General features: G+C 36.9%; 1 protein-coding gene across 1 annotated transcript in view; it reads right to left on the bottom strand.

Moving 5' to 3' along the window:
• Positions 1-9,791, bottom strand: part of LOC141448384 (uncharacterized) — a 39,293-nt gene extending 29,502 nt beyond the window's left edge. Inside the window, exon 1 of the mRNA XM_074116726.1 lies at positions 9,550-9,791. The gene's annotated coding sequence lies outside the window, so the exon portion shown is untranslated. The remainder of the gene's footprint in view (positions 1-9,549) is intronic.
• Between the last annotated feature and the right edge of the window lie 10,175 nt (positions 9,792-19,966).

Genomic DNA, 19,966 nt, shown 5'->3' on the forward strand with positions numbered 1-19,966 from the left:
AGTAAAATATTTAACATCAATTATCACGAAAACTATTCGAAAAATTTAGTTTATATTTTACTTGTATATGGAGACAACTATTGTCTATAATTGTATAAAATTTAGTAAAAATCTGTCGAGTAAGAAATGTGATATTTAGAGTTAAATTTTAGTTTCCTTTAAAACAGTGAAATATTTAACTTCAAGTATCTCGAAAACTACTCGATAGAGTTTGTTTATTTTTTACTTGTATGTGGAGACAACTATTGTCTATAATTCTATAAAATTTAGTAAAAATCTGTCAAGTAGGAAACGAGATATATAGAGTTAAATTTTGGTTTCGTTAGAAACAGTGAAATTAATAACATAAAATATCTCGAATACTACTCGATAGATTTGGTTTATATTTTACTTGTATATGTAGACAACTATTGTCTACAATTGTTCAAAGTTTAGTAAAAATTTGTCGAGTAGGAAACGAGATATATAGAGTTAAATTATGGTTTCCTTTGAAACAGTGAAATATTTAACTTCAATCATCTCCAAAACTACTCTATAAATTTTGTTTATATTTTACTTGTATATGGAGACAACAATTGTATAGAATTTAGTAAAAATCTGTCGGGTAGGAAACGAGATATTTAGAGTTATATTTTGTTTTTTTTTTAAAACAGTGAAATATTTAACTTCAATTATCACCAAAACTACTCTATAAATTATGTTTGTATTTTACTTGTATATGTAGACAACTATTGTCTACAATTGTTCAAAGTTTAGTAAAAATTTGTCGAGTAGGAAACGAGATATATAGAGTTAAATTATGGTTTCCTTTGAAACAGTGAAATATTTAACTTCAATCATCTCCAAAACTACTCTATAAATTTTGTTTATATTTTACTTGTATATGGAGACAACAATTGTATAGAATTTAGTAAAAATCTGTCGGGTAGGAAACGAGATATTTAGAGTTATATTTTGTTTTTTTTTTAAAACAGTGAAATATTTAACTTCAATTATCACCAAAACTACTCTATAAATTATGTTTGTATTTTACTTGTATATGTAGACAACTATTGTCTACAATTGTTCAAAGTTTAGTAAAAATTTGTCGAGTAGGAAACGAGATATATAGAGTTAAATTATGGTTTCCTTTGAAACAGTGAAATATTTAACTTCAATCATCTCCAAAACTACTCTATAAATTTTGTTTATATTTTACTTGTATATGGAGACAACAATTGTATAGAATTTAGTAAAAATCTGTCGGGTAGGAAACGAGATATTTAGAGTTATATTTTGTTTTTTTTTTTAAACAGTGAAATATTTAACTTCAATTATCACCAAAACTACTCTATAAATTATGTTTGTATTTTACTTGTATATGTAGACAACTATTGTCTACAATTGTTCAAAGTTTAGTAAAAATTTGTCGAGTAGGAAACGAGATATATAGAGTTAAATTATGGTTTCCTTTGAAACAGTGAAATATTTAACTTCAATCATCTCCAAAACTACTCTATAAATTTTGTTTATATTTTACTTGTATATGGAGACAACAATTGTATAGAATTTAGTAAAAATCTGTCGGGTAGGAAACGAGATATTTAGAGTTATATTTTGTTTTTTTTTAAAACAGTGAAATATTTAACATCAATTATCACCAAAACTACTCTATAAATTATGTTTGTATTTTACTTGTATATGTAGACAACTATTGTCTATAATTGTTTAAAATTTAGTAAAAATTTGTCGAGTAGGAAATGAGATATTTAGAGTTGAATCTTGGTTTCGTTTGAAACAGTGAATTCTTTGACTTCAAATACTCGTATCTCGAAAACTACTCGATAGAATATGTTTATATTTTACTTGCATCAAAATTTTTTTTTTCGAGTTTGATTCGTAAATTTGGATAAAAGTTTATTTCCACGTCAATGTTCCTACCCGAAACTGCAGGTGCTGATTCAAAGTACAGATTTACTTGCGGAAACTTCTTTGGAGGGAACCCTTCCTCACGGATATTTCCTCCGAAAACTCAAAATCGCTAATCTCAATGATCGCTAATCTCAATGATCGCTAATCTCAATGATCGCTAATCTCCATGATCGCTAATCTCCATGATTGCTAATCTCTATGATTGCTAATCTCCAAGATCGCTAATCTCCAAAATATAAAAAATATTTCTTCAATAAAATCAAAAAAGTTGTTTCACTTGCACCAACTGGGAACTGGGACAGAGCTCAAACTGGGTCGAACAGAAGAAGTGGAAATTTATTTTAAGATGACTCCAATTAATGACGTTCTATATTTACTGTTGAGAGCTTTTAGTGCGTATTCTTGGAAAAAATAAACTTTCCCTTTCCTTTTATTTCTAATGATGACGTAAATTTATTTACCGCGGAATTTTTTAAATTTATAAAATAAAAATAAATTTAAAATGCTGTAGTTAGGTCATTTGTTCGTAGGTTGGTAGTCTGATTGTAGAGTTAAATACGCTTGATAATCACGTTTTACAGATTAGGCACATTAGAGGCATGCTTAATGTTCCAGTTCTCTCAAAATCTCTGAAGAAATATTCTCAATAATCAAGTTACAGTAATTAAGAGTAATAATTGATTCTTGCTGAAACTTTGATGGGATTATTCGATTATTTTAAAAACTTGGTCGATCAGCTATTTTGTGTAGCTATATTTGAGTGGTTGGTCGACATGTAGGGTCACTGTATTTGATTCATCCAATCAAACTTCCCTAATTCTTACTAGCCAATAATTCTCAAAGTCGGTGATGTGTCTGTCCAGTTGTAGCAACAAACACGAAATTTAACCAAAGGAAGTTGATAAGCTGTTATCACTCAGCTACAATCTTGAGGTTAGTTTTTGTATTTATTTGTTTGTTGTTTGTCCCAAATTCTGTTGTTATCAATGTTATTTTGTTTTTGCGCTGAACTCTTGAATTGTCACCAGTTACGGGTAAAGCGGCCATTGTTGCCTAGGTTGCCAGGATTTTTCCATCCGACCTCTTTTAATAATACACTGTGACACACACAAGGACGGTAGTCGAATGGAGGAATAGGTCGAATGGAGGTTGAAGCTACTTTCGTTATCTACTGCGAGGGTTGTTGCAGAAGATGAATACAGGTTGGGTCCACTTAGCCCTAAGGGCTGGGCAACTCCAAACAATGTAAGCTCTAACTTGGTTCCTCACATGAGCTCAAAGAAATATCATAGGCCAATAAAACTTTTGACTGATAGCCAGGAAACCCTAGACGTTCTCAAAAATTTAAGAAGCTAACTACGCCATTAAAATTTTGCACTTCCTAATGGAGCTTGCAAAATAGAGGTGACATCCTGTTTAAAAAAGCGTTGGGTAAGTTGATGCAAGAATGATTAAAATGAAAGAGCCGACTATCTAGCAATTGTGCGGAACTCGAGAAGAGGTGCCTCCCACATCCTGCCTACAGAATGTAATGATCGTCAATAATTGGGAAACTGGAGTAGTAGGGGTTGATTGGCGGTCTGTGGGTGGGAGCTGTCTACTCTTTCACAGCGGAAGTAGCATGGAAAAGGACATTCTGGCACACAAAATCACGTGACATTTTGTTAAGTTAGCGGTTTGGAGGAGCTAGAGGATTACTACTGTAACTATGTTGATGGATATTAATTGTGTGTAGACGTTCAGTGTCGGGTAGATTGTGATAACAGTAGAGTTACTGGCCAAAACTGTAGTTCCTCTGGTCCAATCATTGGTATCATTCGATTCGCACAATAAACCCGCAAACAACTCCAGCAATCCCAATTTCAATTATTCAAATACTTCTCCGACTATTTGGACCAGATGATCTATTGTAGTGGACACTCTATCAACAAGCGCTGGCCAACAACACATTGAGACACTAAAATCCATGTTGACTCACACATAGAAAATGACTTGTATCTGCGCATATACTTAAATAAGGGGGTTCTCAGCGCCTGCTGTACATGATGACGTTTAGAGTCATACCAGTAGGTGAAAATTCATGATCAGTCAAAGGTTCACGGTCCAAGCACACTGATCTACGATCTGTAAATGTGGAATGGCTCTGAATTGCTTTTTTTTCAGTGGGAAAAGAGTTGAACATTATAAATTGGTTTACATAACGGTGATTTCAGAGGATTAATCTAAAACTGTTGGAAATCGTAAAGTTGGAGAACATTTAGAAAGGGTTTGGTGGTAACAATAAAATTTGGGCTGTCTGCGATATTTCCTTTTCTTGATATCCGGTTCTGGCGACGCGCACACGCAAACACTTCCACACTGACGCTCATCTCATTCCCTGAAATCGTCCCTTTTTTTACAGATATACGTTCCACCACAATTCTGGTGAAAATCTTATTTTGAACCTTTTCGAAAATCATGCTTATGACTTTATCTGGGCACGGTTTCCCAACTTATTGTATGATGATCGCATTGAGCCAAGTGAAGTGAATCTTCGAGTATTATCTTCAACTGCAGCATATCACCAAAGAAATTAAGCCTAAATAATTATATAAGCGATAAAACTGTAAAGTGTTCTGAAATGGCTCAGCTTAACTACTCTCTGCCTCAACGTACCACATATTTATTTATCTGGACAATAAACTCTGAGGTGATAGATAAAAGAATATACATGGAAACCGTATTATTATTATACATATAACCAGTTATTACGAAAAATACCTCTCTTTTAAGAAAAAAAATCGATTGATTGGAGTAGCACTTCCGTTTAATCGATTTTGGCCAAAACTTTTATTGGTCTCCAAGTTATCACAAAATCGAATTATTATTTCTAAACGCTGAACTAATTTCCATTTTTGTGCTGCGGTGATAATTTAGAGAAGACCAATTAATAAGAACTGCTTTTTGCGAACTCAGGGGAACATCAAAAGGTGTATTCTGGGAAAATTATAGAAAATCAGCCAGAGGGCCATATTTTTGAAGAGGTTTAGAGTGAGTAAAAAGATACGCCCGAGTTATCTGAGTGGAGTGGTAATATTTTTGCGAGCACGTATGCGAGGAGCAGCAGATATTAGATACAATGACCACCATTTTGCTAATTACCTTCACCCTACACCCCTTCCCTAAATATAATTTGTGGTGGTTCTTTATGTGGATGATGTTGAAGAGGGCCGAAGAGGCGGGTGTTGATTTAATTTCTTTATTTCCTTGTTCCAGAGTAACAATTACTAGAATTGGTCACTTAGTGAAATTAATGCGTTACTGTTACTGCGCTGTATCTAGATTAGTTATAGATTCCGTGTGTAGCTACTTGCAGAGCTTACTCTAAGTTAAACATTGACTTCACCTGACTGCGAGGATTGCTCGTCAATGGCGCTCTCCTCTCCTAAATAACTTTGCCCCTTAGTTGGAATCAGTTAGTTGCATCAACAGCAATTTATAAAGATCAGAACTTACAGAATCCTTTATTGGCCAACAAAGAATTACCATTACTTTTCAATATCTTTATCTCACACTTTCTTAAATATGGTGCACTAAGTAAATGCTCTAAATCAAACTAAAGAATCACTCTCTGATGGTTGAAAGAAAAAGCTTGCTGTTGACGGTAAAATAAACGATAAAAATACCATTTGAAGGTAAAACCAACAAATTGGCCTCCTTTTAGAAGAGTAGATAAGTCCATTTCAAAATTCTACCATCCAACCAATGTGCCTCAAAAACCGCTACTTGAAAACTTTATGGGGGAAATCTGTCAAGACTGCCCTTGCAGGGCGAGTAACAACTACTGAATATAGTAAACAAGATCTACCACGCGGGTACGCTCCTTGACCCCAGATGACGTGCTAAAACGTAAAACAATAGAGCTGGAGTGACGTCATTATGGTAATCAGCAGGATCTCCTAGCAGGGCACCCCCCCCCCCCCCCGGGCAGAAGTTTCGTCTGCACACGCCGCTTTATTGTTTTATTGTTTGCATTTATGGCTTACAGTTTTATACTCAAGCGGTTAGTACGCTAACTGTCTGCCGACACGCCTGTAATTGATTCCAGTCTTGTTGCGGCCATGTTTGCACCTCTTCCAGTTGCGATTTATCACCTCTGAACCACACTCAGAGCTCTAACCTGCGCCAATTACCTGGGCCTTTATTGGACGGCGAGTAGCGGTTTGGTTAATACAAAGAGAACCGATGAAATTTGTGATTAAAACTTCAAAAACAAAGAAAAAACTAGCAGTTTTCCAATAGTTTGTCTCAAAATATTAAAGGAATCACTCAATATTGGACGAACTCAAAAAACGCCCACCAGGCCCATCAACTTGATTGGCTCAAGGATCTGAAATCATGGTTATCCAGAACAGAAGGAAGAAGGAGTAAACCACAGAAAACTGCTGAAATATTCGCTTGTGCAAGGAGTGGGGAGAAGGTATAGCAGAACAAACTGAGTTGCAAAATTCAACTCCTCATTTGTTTGCCTTGATTAACATATGAATGGGATGCTGAGATTGGGATGAGTAATTGATATTCAGGTAATCAGTCAATCAGGCTGAGTTAATTACTTGCACACAAAAATGGAGCAGCTGTGTCATTCACACCTCCAGCACACAACAGCTCCTCATCTTTGTTTACTCTGGATTTACATGTAACAGCACCTCTGAGGCCAGCTGGCTAGTTCACAATCAATCACCCAGTTTTTTCACGTCCTTTAAAAAGGCTAATTTTAGAAATAAATCAGCGGAAGTGCTACTTTATTGAGCAGATTTCCAGTTTTTTGAAATGTTTGCGAATCAGCTGATACCATTTTCTTTCAACATTTCATGCTCATTACTATCGTTAAATTTTCTTTGTACCCATTTCTAGGAAATTTTCATTCCAGCCAGCCGTACTATCGATTGCAGTTTCGATTTTTGAGTATTCTCCAACGATTTTCTTGAAACTTTGTTCATGTTCGAACCAAATGGAAATCTTAGGAATCTGAGAAAGAACCAGTCAAGTAAGGTTCGCTCCAGAGATTGTTATCTTTTGTTAGATTAACTACTACTTTAATTTAAAACCACTTTTTGAAAAATTTTGATTTGAGAGATTCTTTGGAGAAACGTCACACCTCCGACTAAACTGACAGTTTGAAGAAAACTGGTGTTTTGATTTCAAAGAATCCCTGAGCAAATGTAAATCGAGGGCTCAAAACGGGCTCGAAACACTGTTATGCTAGAAATGGGTAGGTTGCTCAACATTAATTGAAATTACGGTGCGCACCGAATCGGGGGGGGAAATGATTGTATTTCCTGATTTGGCGCTAAATTAAAACTTGTCTCCCTTCCTTTGCCACTACAATTTATGTAGGGGGTCACTGCACTTGTATTTGTTTTCTTACAAATACTTATTTTAATTCTGGCCCACTTTCAAGAATCTTCCCTACAGCTTCTCCCCAACTCGAATGAGGTGGAGGAAAATTAAAAAATTAATTTTAAAAAAATCTCAGCACTTTTAATAGAAGTGAGAGATAGTTGGGTTAGTACGGCAATCAGCCATCTTCTATTTCCTGTGCCTTGTCTTTATTCCAGCTTCCCCAGAGAGAGCAGAAGTGAGGAACTGACTGTCAAACAGAATTCACCACTTCCACACAAAGAAGTAAATGTCTTCACTTACACCAGAGGAGTATGCATCCAGTAGATTAGCGAGCTGCATCAGAAAGTAATTGAAAATTAAACTCTCCTACTTTGAACGAAGAAGACTTCTTCTCACGCTTGAATCAAAAGAAATATCGATATTGGAGACACTCTAAGTGCAAGAGTTAAGTGCACATCGTTGAAATTAATCAACTTCTCATTTCGTCCAAATTTTTCGCCAATATGTCTGTATTTTACCCAATTGAAGACTACTTCTATCCCTAAACTCCAGAGAACCATGAATACGGGAGTCATGAATGGTGTATTGAATGTGAGAACTATTTTTACAGAAAATAACTTACCTCCTGGAGGCCAGGATACAGGAAACCTGCCAAATATCTCATCACATCACAATCAATATTAACAACATAGCGATCATAGTGGCCCAGAAATATTCACAATCTGTTCGACTTCGAACCCAAGGTCACGCACTGTGTCACTTATACTGCGATATGTCGTACAACAAGCTGATGCCAGCAAGGTTATAACCATCAATCTCGCCACTTCAATTTATTAACTTACTTTATTTAAAATTTTAGCCAAGTAATTGTTGTGTTTTAGATTTAATTGTTAGCAATGTAAATACTTAGCTAGCTTAAAAGGAACAATTACCTAGCAAGTAATGGTTAGGTTAGCTTTATTCTCAAGGCAGACTATACCGCGGTCAAGTTTTCACTTTTCTTGAGGTTCGAGGGTTTCGGAAAAACATTACATAGACACTTTCTCATCTTGTTTCTAAGGCGCGTCAATATCTGAGATCATTGGCGCCCGGAGCTTTTTTCTGAGGCTGTCCGCCTCCGGATTGTGTTCTATCGTTAAAAACACACTGTCCATAGGTGGACAGTGGGCTGGCAGACACTTCTAGGAAGAGAAATCTCTTATAGAATAGTGTCGGCAGCTGGATTCGAACCTGGCTTCTTCACGTCTTGTTGCAATTTCAAGAGTTTCAACTAACTTCGTATTTTAGGTTTTAGGTTAGTTGGTTTCGCTTTGATAAAAGTTATTAGGATTCACTGTAAGTTATTTTATTTCAAGTGACTACACCATAAGTTATTTTGCTTCACAAAAAGATAAAAGTTTCTTCGCTTTGATGTTGATTCACTGTGATAAGCATTATTTGACTTCAGTCTAGTTACTAACAAAAAAGTATTTTAGAGACGCGGGTCGTCCCATTCACTCCTCTTAAAATCCATTTACCGGAAATGAACTCCAATCCGGAGCGATTAACTAGCCGTGACGTGGTGGATGAGACACCACTTCCAATCAAGTAACTGATGATCAACTCCATCCAAAATGCGGAGAATCCCTTGCGGAGGGGACATGTGGGGTTCATTACTAGAATGATAAACAATATATGTGCACATTGTTGCAAGCAATGTTATTCAATATTGCTTCTAAAATGGATTTTGATGAAAGTGTCTTGATGAAACCAGTTTGAGCAAACCTTTTCAATCAATGATTTTCCCAGTTAATAACAACAATTGTCATTTATTAAACATACAAAAACATATGGTACAAACAATATCTAAATCTGAGGCCACTTTCCCAATTAATTCTCGATAAAAAGCCGAGGTAATTTCGACCTTTCCAAACATTACGTGCAGCGCTTCCGGCATCAACCTTCCCATTGGCACTTTCTCTTACCTCTCAGTTAGAGTTCCCATTTTGAGGCCCCCGCTGAACATGCAAGTGATTTTACAAAAAAGTGGCACACAAATATGACTTTCAATGTTTTTTGAGCATTAATCCTGAACATGAAATAGTTGAGGGTTCAAATACGGAATTTGGTTTAGATAACCACCTTCTCAACGATACTAAAGAAAGAATCAATTTGGTAAACCGGAAGTGACACTTTACTGAATAGATTATTTAGTTTTTGTAACCACTTTTTAGTTCATTGACTTTGATTTTCTGTATAAATAGTTTAGCTTGATACCTTGTTCCTCAGGAGATTTCACTGTGGCTTGTTAAAGGCGAGTGAGAGAAGTTAAATTCTGTATAATGGGAGTGTCCAGCCGAAGTCTCAGGAAGTGCTACTATTCAGAACAGCATTTTCGAGTTTTCTTTAATTTTCGAGGGTCCCATTTGATCTTGAGGTAGCGAAGTGAGCCTCACTTTGTTTTAGGAACACTGATGTCGTTGTGGCTTTGAGGAGCTGTCAGCTAACGCTTCCCACAACTGTAATATTTTATTATGGTTAAAAATACTATAATATTGAAGATAACTAACTTAATAGTCAATTCTAAGTTTACAAAAAAGTTAACGTAAATTGAGCGAGTGTTTTTACCATTTTTTGTACAGTGTTTGGATAATTTAGTAATGTTTGAGAAAATCAATGAAACTGAACGATTTGCAAAGTGAAGTAGAAATAGATAATTAATAATAATGTAGTAGTTAAAGAATTAAATTGAACAGCTAGAGTGTAGAGGGCGATTAAAGTGAAATGAGTCGGTTGATTTGGTGCGAAGAGCAGGCCTGTTCAACTGAGCCACGAAGAGAAAGCTGCGTTCAACAATCTGCTTCCCTAAATAGTTACATTTTATATTTATACATATATATACAAACATACATGGCCACAGTACACAATATATGTATATATATTAGGCGTATTTCTGTCCTGCCACAGCTTCACTACGTCTTGTACTCACACTCAACACCCGTCTAAATTTATACCCACAGAGAAATTATACTTTACTCAGAGGTCTGTTCTCAATTTTCAACACTTGGATGAGCTCTGCTCGCCCTAATAATATTTTAATAAACTGCTATGTATACAAGCGTTTGGATATGTATTCTAACTGGTAGTATTTATAAAATCTAATTATAGTCTGGCTATTTAGGTAATAGGCTGAAATTAAATGTATTTCTAGATTATCATTGCTCTTAGTTTATCTTGCTGCAAGAATTACGTCGGGAAAATTCTGGTGGCGGAGCGCTCTTACGCTTCACTCTTACCATGGTTTATGCCACATTTCCTGGAAATTTAGAATCTATGCTGAAAGAAGCGTTCACGCCCGCCTCTCTTTCCTTTCACTAACTACACTGCGTTAAAATGATAGTTTTGAAACAAACAGGACAGCTTTCCCGACATTCCCATGATAAGAGTTTCGAACCAAACTTTTGAGTTGATTTTAGATGATATAACAGGTATAATTTTCTTATTTCTGGCCGGTTTCGAATTTTTCGGTCTTTCAAGAGATTGATTGATTGATCAGTGGGGCAAGACTGTTTGATTTCCACTTATAATTGCTTCTGCGTATTACTCAAGAATTTAAGAGTATGTCACAGGTATTCTTCAAAACTTCTTTGCCCCTATATCTAAGAAATGGCTTTCGTCTGCCGAAGAAGAGGGAACATAGTTAGGAGTATAGGTCCTGTACTTCAGGCTCTGTAGACAAAGAAAAACCTGGCGATGGCGACGCAGTTAACTGGGTTGATAATACCGTTCCTCCTTCTCCTGACAATTTGCACAGGAACTTTCGTTATTAATTCTAGCGTTGATTATAACCTTACCATGTGAAATGGCTTCCATAACCTACTTTGGTGAAGGCGTTTCTTTAGCAGACCAATTTAGTTCATACCTAGTTTGTGGGTTCCTTTGGTTCTGGTTTAATAGCTTTAGTATCAGCTTCTATTTGTCTGATTCCTGAAATTACATTCCAGCACTTCTGCGGCTCTCTCCAAAGTCATTCTAACTGAATCCTTGCTATTTCCAAACCAATGACCATTGAAGAAATGACTGCCACATTTGCTAGCCAGCAGGTTTGCTACTTCCTTTCCTCTGATTCCCATTATGCCCGTCAGAGACATACTGCACTTCTAAGCAAAGTAAGAGTTAGTTGCAGATGCTAAAATTTTTTAATGGTGCTTTGCGGACCTGTAAGAAGAAAACTTCCTTCTGAAATACTGATTACAACGACACAAGAGGTTATGTCACAAGTTATTTTTGGTTAGTAACATTTACTTTTCTTCTAAAAGACAGTAACAGTTACTAATCGCTCCAGTATAGTGCTTTGGTATGTTTAAACAGACTATTTTACTGATAAACGTTTAGTTAGTAAATTTGGGCAAAGCTGAATCAATTCTTGGTGTCTGAACGACCTCCCACGAACAATGAACAGTGAACCAGGCAGCCGTAACGGAGATAATGTTTCCAGCGGCGGCTTCATCACAAAATTGAAGTTATAAATGTTCCTTCTTAAAATGTTTGTTTACCGCCGAAGAAGTTTATGGCCAACAAAAATGAGCCATTAGATCTGGGGTGGTTAGCCGCTCGCAAGAAGTAGAACAAAACAAGCCTTGTTCCACTCATAAAAGTCAAGATGGTGACTAAAGAAAAGTCAGTCCAAGTTCCTATTAAAATTTATTTAAAAGTCTAAATAAAAACTCATTTAAAATAAAATAAAAAAAAGAAAAAACTGCAGCGAACATATTTGACAGTTTACGATACCGCGGTCTTCGAGATCGGGAGGGCAGGAAACAAAGAAAAAACTTTTACATCCATCAATGAAAATTCAAGGCTTAGACCGGGGATCGAACCCAGCACTACAATCCATCTTGCCTTGCCTCTAACCACTTCGCTGCCGTGGCGCCTTTTACATAATAGTACTGTAATGAACACTGCTTTAAGAGAATTAAATATGTTGTAAATTTCGATTTTTACTCATTAAGAACGTGTTCACATAAAAATATTGATAACAAGAATGACATCCTCAACCTTGGTCCGCTAACAGTTAAATAATGTCCAAACATTTAGATAAATATCACATAAAATACAATCTTGTTAACTGAGCGGACGAAAAAATTTGTTAACTTGCCGGGGCAGATCGTAGATGGGTGTGTACTATTCATCTCGGCCCTGTAAGCCTTCCACCATAAATAGCTGCTTTTTGTGTCTAATAACAATAATACAAGCTAAGGTAACTGATTGTTATTATACCATTTTAGGTTATTTGTATTTCTTTATTAATGTTGTTTATCTAGATCAAGTGGGCACTGCACGCACACAGGAAGGAAGTACAGGCCAAAGGTGACGACCGCGCATGTGCACCGCTTTCACCGAGCTGTTCTTGCACACACCACAGTATTAGGTTGCTCTTACTAACTGGATTCTCTATTCTTCAACAAATTGTACAAAACAACTAGGACGCAAATACCAAGACTTTCTATATCCTCCTCTGCTGAAGACTTCTCTAAAGAAGCATTATCGCCGCCATCATCCCAAAGTTTTGAAATTGAGTTTTCATCATTAGATGTTTCAAACTCTTTTAAATGCAGAAAACGTGTTTTTTAGAACTCGCTCCGTGTGGAAACTAACAAACTGACTAAACCAGAGGTAGGAATTGATGAGCTTCCGTGTAAGGCTAATTTCAGGTAAAGTACGTCTTTAATAAGAGTGTATAATGAAAAAAAAAACTTTAAATTTGACTAGATTGAAGAAAATGAGGTCAGAACCTGGAGAATTGAGGTGAAAAGCGAGAATAAACGCCAGATTGGTTACTTTCCAGGTAAATAAACAGAAGACCTTAAAACGGGAAATCCGGAACTTTTGACCCCTCTTCCGGACATCTGGTAATCTTCAAAAATGAACGTTAGGATAAAAGTGAAATTTCAGAAAGGAAATGCTAGAAGAAGGCAGCACTAATTGGTGAAGATAAGTAGTGAGCTGAGGTCTGTCAGATGGAGGCAGTAGCTGCTGGCCGGGAGCGGCCAGTTAAATATAGCCGATTATTGGAAGCGGTCCACGCTACATTACCGTACTATTGGCAACACAAATTCTAGCTATTTACGTTTGATTCGTTTGCCTCTATATTTGTATTCATATAGTCGGACCGTCCTTACTTCTCAACATCGCCTTATTCTCCAGTTAACATCTTGCGCGCCAGATCTCTTTGTAACAGCAGAATCCCTGTCGCTAGTCATTAATACCAGCCACTAACTGTGTTTAGGTTATTTACGCGTAGACGCAGTGAAGAACGCACTCTAAGGCACCTTTAAATGCCCAGAGAGTTTTAGAAGATGAACAGCCCGATCCTCTGAAAATATTCAAAAACTAAAAGTTCTCTGTTATAGTTGTACAAATTGCATTGTAGGGTAGAAAACAAAATTATGCATATTTAGGAAATCTTTGCGCAAACCCAAAATAAATTGTTTACCGCTCTTACATTTGGATTTAAAAAATGAATTTGTATGTTGTCTGCATACTAAACAGATGAGTCTGCGAGAGGTTGGCCGGAGCATTCAGAGACTTTTGCAGGCTCTAGTTGGCTCCCCCTCAGTCCTGTCTGTTGATTAGTTTGGGGAGAACCTACTAGATAAAGCGTGGATATTCCAGCTTTTCCTCTTAAAGAACAGAACTTCCGGTCATCCAGACCTGTACCATGCAGAACAGGAAGCGGGTACCCAGTACGTTTAGTGCCGCTTCCTCTTCTCCCTGGAACACATACACTGGCTAACCACTTAGAGGTCGGCGCGATGTTTGTGTTTACTCAGTCTGCAACTATGCAATGGCCATCAATCGTCCGCACGATGTAGTAAGTTTAGGTTCGCCTACCTCGGTCTGGGATTTCCCTCATCAGTCCCGCGACTTCCATTCTCTGACAGCCGCATTAGTAAGGCGCAATTTGGAGATGACGCAAAAGGGTTCAAGTCCCATGAAAGCTGTACAGGAACCTTCCTGGGCCAAACGATCCGCCGTCTAATTGTGCAAGTTTCCTGAATGCTTTGGTATCCAGACTAGGAAGACTTTATTTAGGCTACTAATTGTCAACAGGAATTCTAAATTAGAGGAATGTTACCAATCTAACAGCCATAACACGGATTTTCTAGAAAGTTAAGCTTTTAAATCAATGTTGGATGTAATAGGTTTTATGAAACCAGCGGAAGTTGGTTTCACGAAAATCACAGAAAAGAGAAAGACACAAAAACACACTTCCCGTCGCGCCGTTTTCTTCAAAAATCTCACAATTTCGCCAACTCATTTAATGAAAGGTAATGCGCTTTAAGTGCAAGAGCGAAACGTTCTAAAGACAACCTGAGATCCTAAACTGCGCTCGTTTGTGGGCTTGTTATTGATAAAGTAAGAAATTGAATACAGAAAAATCAACAAAAAAGGGAATTTGGTTACAGACAGCAGTAGATGCACCAACTAATTGTGAGGTGTTCAACATCACGTAACTTGCTGACACACTCTGTAAATATTACTACTGTGTGTGAGTGCATGCGAACAAAATGAGAATAGAAATGCAACATTCTTAGTGTTCCGTGATGTAATCTGTACTGCAACATTCCTAGCAGAGGCCCAACTGCATTTTTATACCTCTCCTAGCCGCCAGTTAGAGTGCATTTTGCAATTTTATAAAACTAAATAAATAGTCCAGTAAGGTCTAACTGTGTCCGTTATAGCGCTGCCTTGCGGTTCCCACACTAGTTTTAGTTAATTGGCTGCAAAATCTGCAACATTTCTCCGTCAGTTTGACTGCTGCCTTATAGAACTGATTACATAATTCTGAAGATACTGTGCGACTATGACTGCAACGACTTCGGCACACTTTGCTGAAACTGCAATTTGTGGAAAGCATAACAATTTCCTCTTTCTAAATAAATCTTAAATTCTCCAGAAATTTCCCCGTTGTTGAGGTTTACGTCATTTAATTGTTTTGAAACTTGGAATTCATACAAAACAAAGATGGCGGACTGATAATTAATTTCCTTTGTAATAACAGTATATTTACTGAAGGGAACAGGCCATTCCCTAGGGAAGAAACAATCAACACCCTGGAATCGGAACTTCCCGATTCTTTAGTTACCGCTGACCCCACCCACCGTCCGCACACACACACATACAGACTAATGTTTGAACTTTTCAAAGTGGACGATTGAGAATATTTCCAGCGAGAACTTCAAATTGAAAATCTGCAAGCAAACAACTCTTCCCCTGACGTCACAGGAAATCGCTGAAATGCAGCCAAGATATTCTCCACTACTTGTCACACACTATACAAATTTATTTCACTTCCACGTCCTAAACAGTGCCTATCAAATAAATAAACGCTTTATTTAATCACATTTAACTATAATAAGTGTCCAGTCATGCAGCAAATTCTAGGAAGACCTAAATATATAATCTAGAGGGCATTTGTAAACTGGAAATATTAAATTAATAAAGACGTTGGATTTTCTAGAGTGTTGTTGTCTCTTTCTACAAGATAATCCTGTCCAATCAGAGTTTTAATCTGATATAACCCAACCGGATATACCTTTACTGAGATTTTCTCGTGAGTAGCACTTGGATTTCATCTAAACATTGAGCATACATCCTGTAAATGTAGATCCATAAGTTTCGAGAGAAATTCATTTTAGGGCAGTCCTGTGGGAGAGCAGAATAGCTTCCCTCTAGTTTCACAAACTGTTTTGTCAGGAGTAAATAAGTTGTTGTCGGAGTTTAAAAGAAATTGATGAGAAACTTACTAAGAGGAAGTTAGGCAAGGGTTAAAGAAAGATTGATCACTATTGGCGAAGTACAACGCTAGAAGTCCAAGTAATGCACTTAATTGCCGCAATGCTCTTTGCAACGAATGGTTTACAAATTGGATGACTTTAAAGACGCAGCATTTGAACGGATGAATTATAATCGACTTGCCTAGATTCTAACGACTCTAATAGTCGAACAGAGATGATAGAATGCGTTTCAAGTAGATGGATACTTGGTGCAGCTTAAAAATAGAGAAATGGAAAAGGAGCGGAAGATGCAGAGCGACTGGATGCTGTTTACTCGGAGAATTGGAATGTGAAAGGGGCCACATGTTTCTATTGTGCGTGTGTAAGTGAGTGTCCCTTGTCTATGTGTTACTATATCTAGGAATAGTTGGGCTTATCAATCCGTGCTCTGCGCTGCTCCCGTCAGCGCCCGCAACTTACTCCAGTTATTATTTCATGCGGTGTCAGAGCTTTGTGCTTCAAACTATTTTTAATTACTCTCTCTCTAAGATGAACTATTGTGAATGTGCCTATTTGCTGAAAAGATTTCAGCTTCAGCACCACTCTGAGGTCTCCCTGACTAAGTGAAAAATCTGATATGCAACCCAATCACATCCTCAAAAGTTTCTTGTACTTTGAATTTCCACAAACTGGTTAAATTTCCTTGAAACACGAAAATTGATAGTAGAAAAAGTTGAATTCGCAGTAATAGTTCGCAGCCGGAAATGCTGAACGGCCCTACAGCAAATTTTCCCAGAGAAATGATCGAATCAAGATTTCAGCGTTTTGTGTGAACCGTCATTTACTCTTTTCAAAATCATTTTGTGGTGGTTTTTCGGAAAATATACCCTGAAAACTGGCAACCCTTCAATTCAAGTTGGACACGTCATCGATACTGCCTCTCACTTCCGCACTCCATTAAGAGCAAGTTATTCTGTGATCGAATCATAATGTACTCGTAGATTAACTTTTGCAGCCCGAACAGTTCTTTGTTCTTTCAGTTCTAGGAGCTCATTAGGCTGCTGTTAAGATTGTTACAACTATTAAAAAAAATCAGAAAAAAACATCGTAACATGTGAAGGGGATGCGAATTGGATCACATTTGTTTATTTACATCGTGTTCACACCGGAAATACATTATGATATTGTGGTTGTGTGAGTTTTTACGCCGGAAGTTGTTCAACAAATCTCCTCGAGCGGTTAAAGCGATTACCTTTAAGCTTAAAACAATAGCTGCATTTAATCAATGAAACTGATTTTAACAGTATTGGTGGTCACTGGAAACTTATCTCTAGTGAGTGTTAGTTATTATGGACCGCCCGACTGCAGCTAAATGGAGCAAATCAACAGAAGAGTAACCTGATTGTTTCACACCCTCACGGTAAAGAAGGAAATTGATGCTTGAGAAGAAGAAAATCTTGATGTACCCTCACATGACTTCCTCTTACCACAGTTTAAGTAATTCAATTTGAAAAGGTTATTTGACATCAATGTTGCTCAACAGGCGATCTACAAGCGAGTGACTATTCGACATCAAGAGGTTGGTAAATCTATCCAGTGGGTAATTTTGAATTTCGTACAAGGAGTCTACATTCATCACTTTTCCGTTTAAATCACATCTCAGCACTTAGTGTGCACTTATAATTTTTTTAGTTACAAGTGCTAGAATTGTTTTTAATGAATTTTCAAACTAAGTGGTACAATCAATGTAGATTCTTTTGATGCGCTGGAACAGCTTGATTGATTTCCTTCCTAACTACACACCAATGCCTAAAACATATATTACTTTGGATGTTTCAATGTTAGTGATCCTCTCGAAATATATCTTTGAAGTGAGTCCCGATGGAGAACCTGGTGTAAGGGTAACCTGGAAGCTCCCGATTAATGTAGCAGTGTAGAAACAATATCTTTATCGTATTGCACTAAAAAAGCGCAAGACGTTTTGTATCTTTCCATAAATATGTTATTTAAAAACTTTACTTTTTTAAATTTTATTTAATTCCATTTCGTTAATTCCACATTAAAATTGAAATGCTGAAAGTTCAAAAATCTGAGGAATGTTTTACCTCATTTAAATCAAATTTCTCGGCAAGAATCTTGCTAGAAGAAGCACGCTACATTAAGATCTGTCCTTCTAAAATGAAATTACAAAAATATATTTGAAGAAGAAGTCATTAATACCTGTCTTCTGGTAATTTTGTCGCGAGATTCTTTTCTCCTTTTGGTTTTGCTTTTGATTCAAGTTATTAAAATAAACAATTCATTTAGAACTAAAATAAAATCTAGCCAGCGGCGCTACAGTAATGACAGATATCGTCTAAAATAATCAATATCACAAGGAAGTACAGGCTGATTAGCCGAATTTTCGGGCACCTTACAGGTTGTTGAAAAACGAAATGGCACGAGGCGTGGAGAAATTATTTCTGAAAGGCAGACTTTAATGGACACTGAAAGGGATTTGGTTTCGATATTTCCAGAATAAAATCCTCAAATTAAAGCAAATAAGTTATATATGCAGTCATTGATCTAGGGCCTGGTGTAGTGAGGGGACGCATCACTGGAAGTGACCTGGTCTCAGCTTCCATAAGAAAGCTGTAAGAATAATATTCAGGGTGTAAAGGGGTAAAAGTGAAGTACTTCTTCAGCAATCAGGCATCCTCACAATACCCTGCTGTCACGACTGTACAATGCGTTGATTGTTAATGAAAATCCGGATATACATATTTATCGAGAAAGACAAACTGTCACGCCAACGAGATTTTCACATTGGACAAACAAATTTAAAAGAAGCCAACGTACATGGCCGCGAAAATCCATGATTTTTGGTCCAAATCTCTTTTCCATTCAGGCCCTTACAAAATAAATTTCAAATCTGAACTTAATAACTGTTTGCAGACAAAAATTACACTCCTGTTAAAGAATATTTTTTAAAAGAAAGTAAACTTTTAGATACAATTCTGTATGCAGAATTCTGTATCTTACTACTCTTTCTAGTCTATCTATTCTTTCTAGACTACTCTTTCTAGTCTCTCTATCTGTAAGTAGTTTAAGAGAAATTTGAGGGTTCTGGGGAAAGGTGTGACTCCCCTTCTAAACTTCCCGGTTATTGTGGAGAACCCACGGCAGAATGTGCTCCAAGCAACTGAACCTAGTCTTAATCGAACATAAATCAGTATTTTTTTTAGGCAGACTTCACGTCCAACTACCAATTAGGTGCCGTGGACGGAGGCAACTAGCAAACATACTTTACCGTAAATTTCTTTTATTAACCATTAAATAAAATCCAAGGCCTAAGACCCGGGGGAAACGAACCCACTAAACCAACAATACATCTTACCTTTGCAGGTCTAGCCTTAACCGCTCGGCTACCGTGGCGCCTTAAATCAGTAAGTTTGTAGCAGTAACAAAAAGTCTTGAGAGTGTACTTTCCATAATTAGGAATTTAAATCCAGCAATTTAAATGCATACATAACGAGGTTGGAACGTTTTCCTTTGAATTTCTATCTTGACACATTAAAAGTTTTTAAGAAATTATACTGTCCCTGTGGGTGCGGAAAAATTCGCTGAATATGAGTGATACCAGAGTGTGCGCCAGAGAGACCGACGAGTGGAAGCTGGAGGAACGCTGGCTGAATTTCAATCAACGCCACTAAATCGCCCGCTGGTCATTTCAAAGCTTTTAACTAAATTGAATTGTCCAACTTTTATTGCAGCATTACATCTCTGTAATAAAGTGTTTATTGACTTCGCTTTGCAGCTTACTTGCATAAGTTAGTGGTGGTAGGTAATTATTATAATTGGTTTTTGTGGGAGGTAAGAATTTGGTGGTGATCTGGAGCTGACTAGAAACAGCCGAATCGATCTAGTATCCAGAT

The sequence above is a fragment of the Rhodnius prolixus genome, unplaced genomic scaffold (genome assembly GCF_049639745.1).
Source record: "Rhodnius prolixus isolate KJV_2025 unplaced genomic scaffold, Rpr scaffold_25, whole genome shotgun sequence".
Classification (NCBI taxonomy): Eukaryota; Metazoa; Arthropoda; class Insecta; order Hemiptera; family Reduviidae; genus Rhodnius; species Rhodnius prolixus.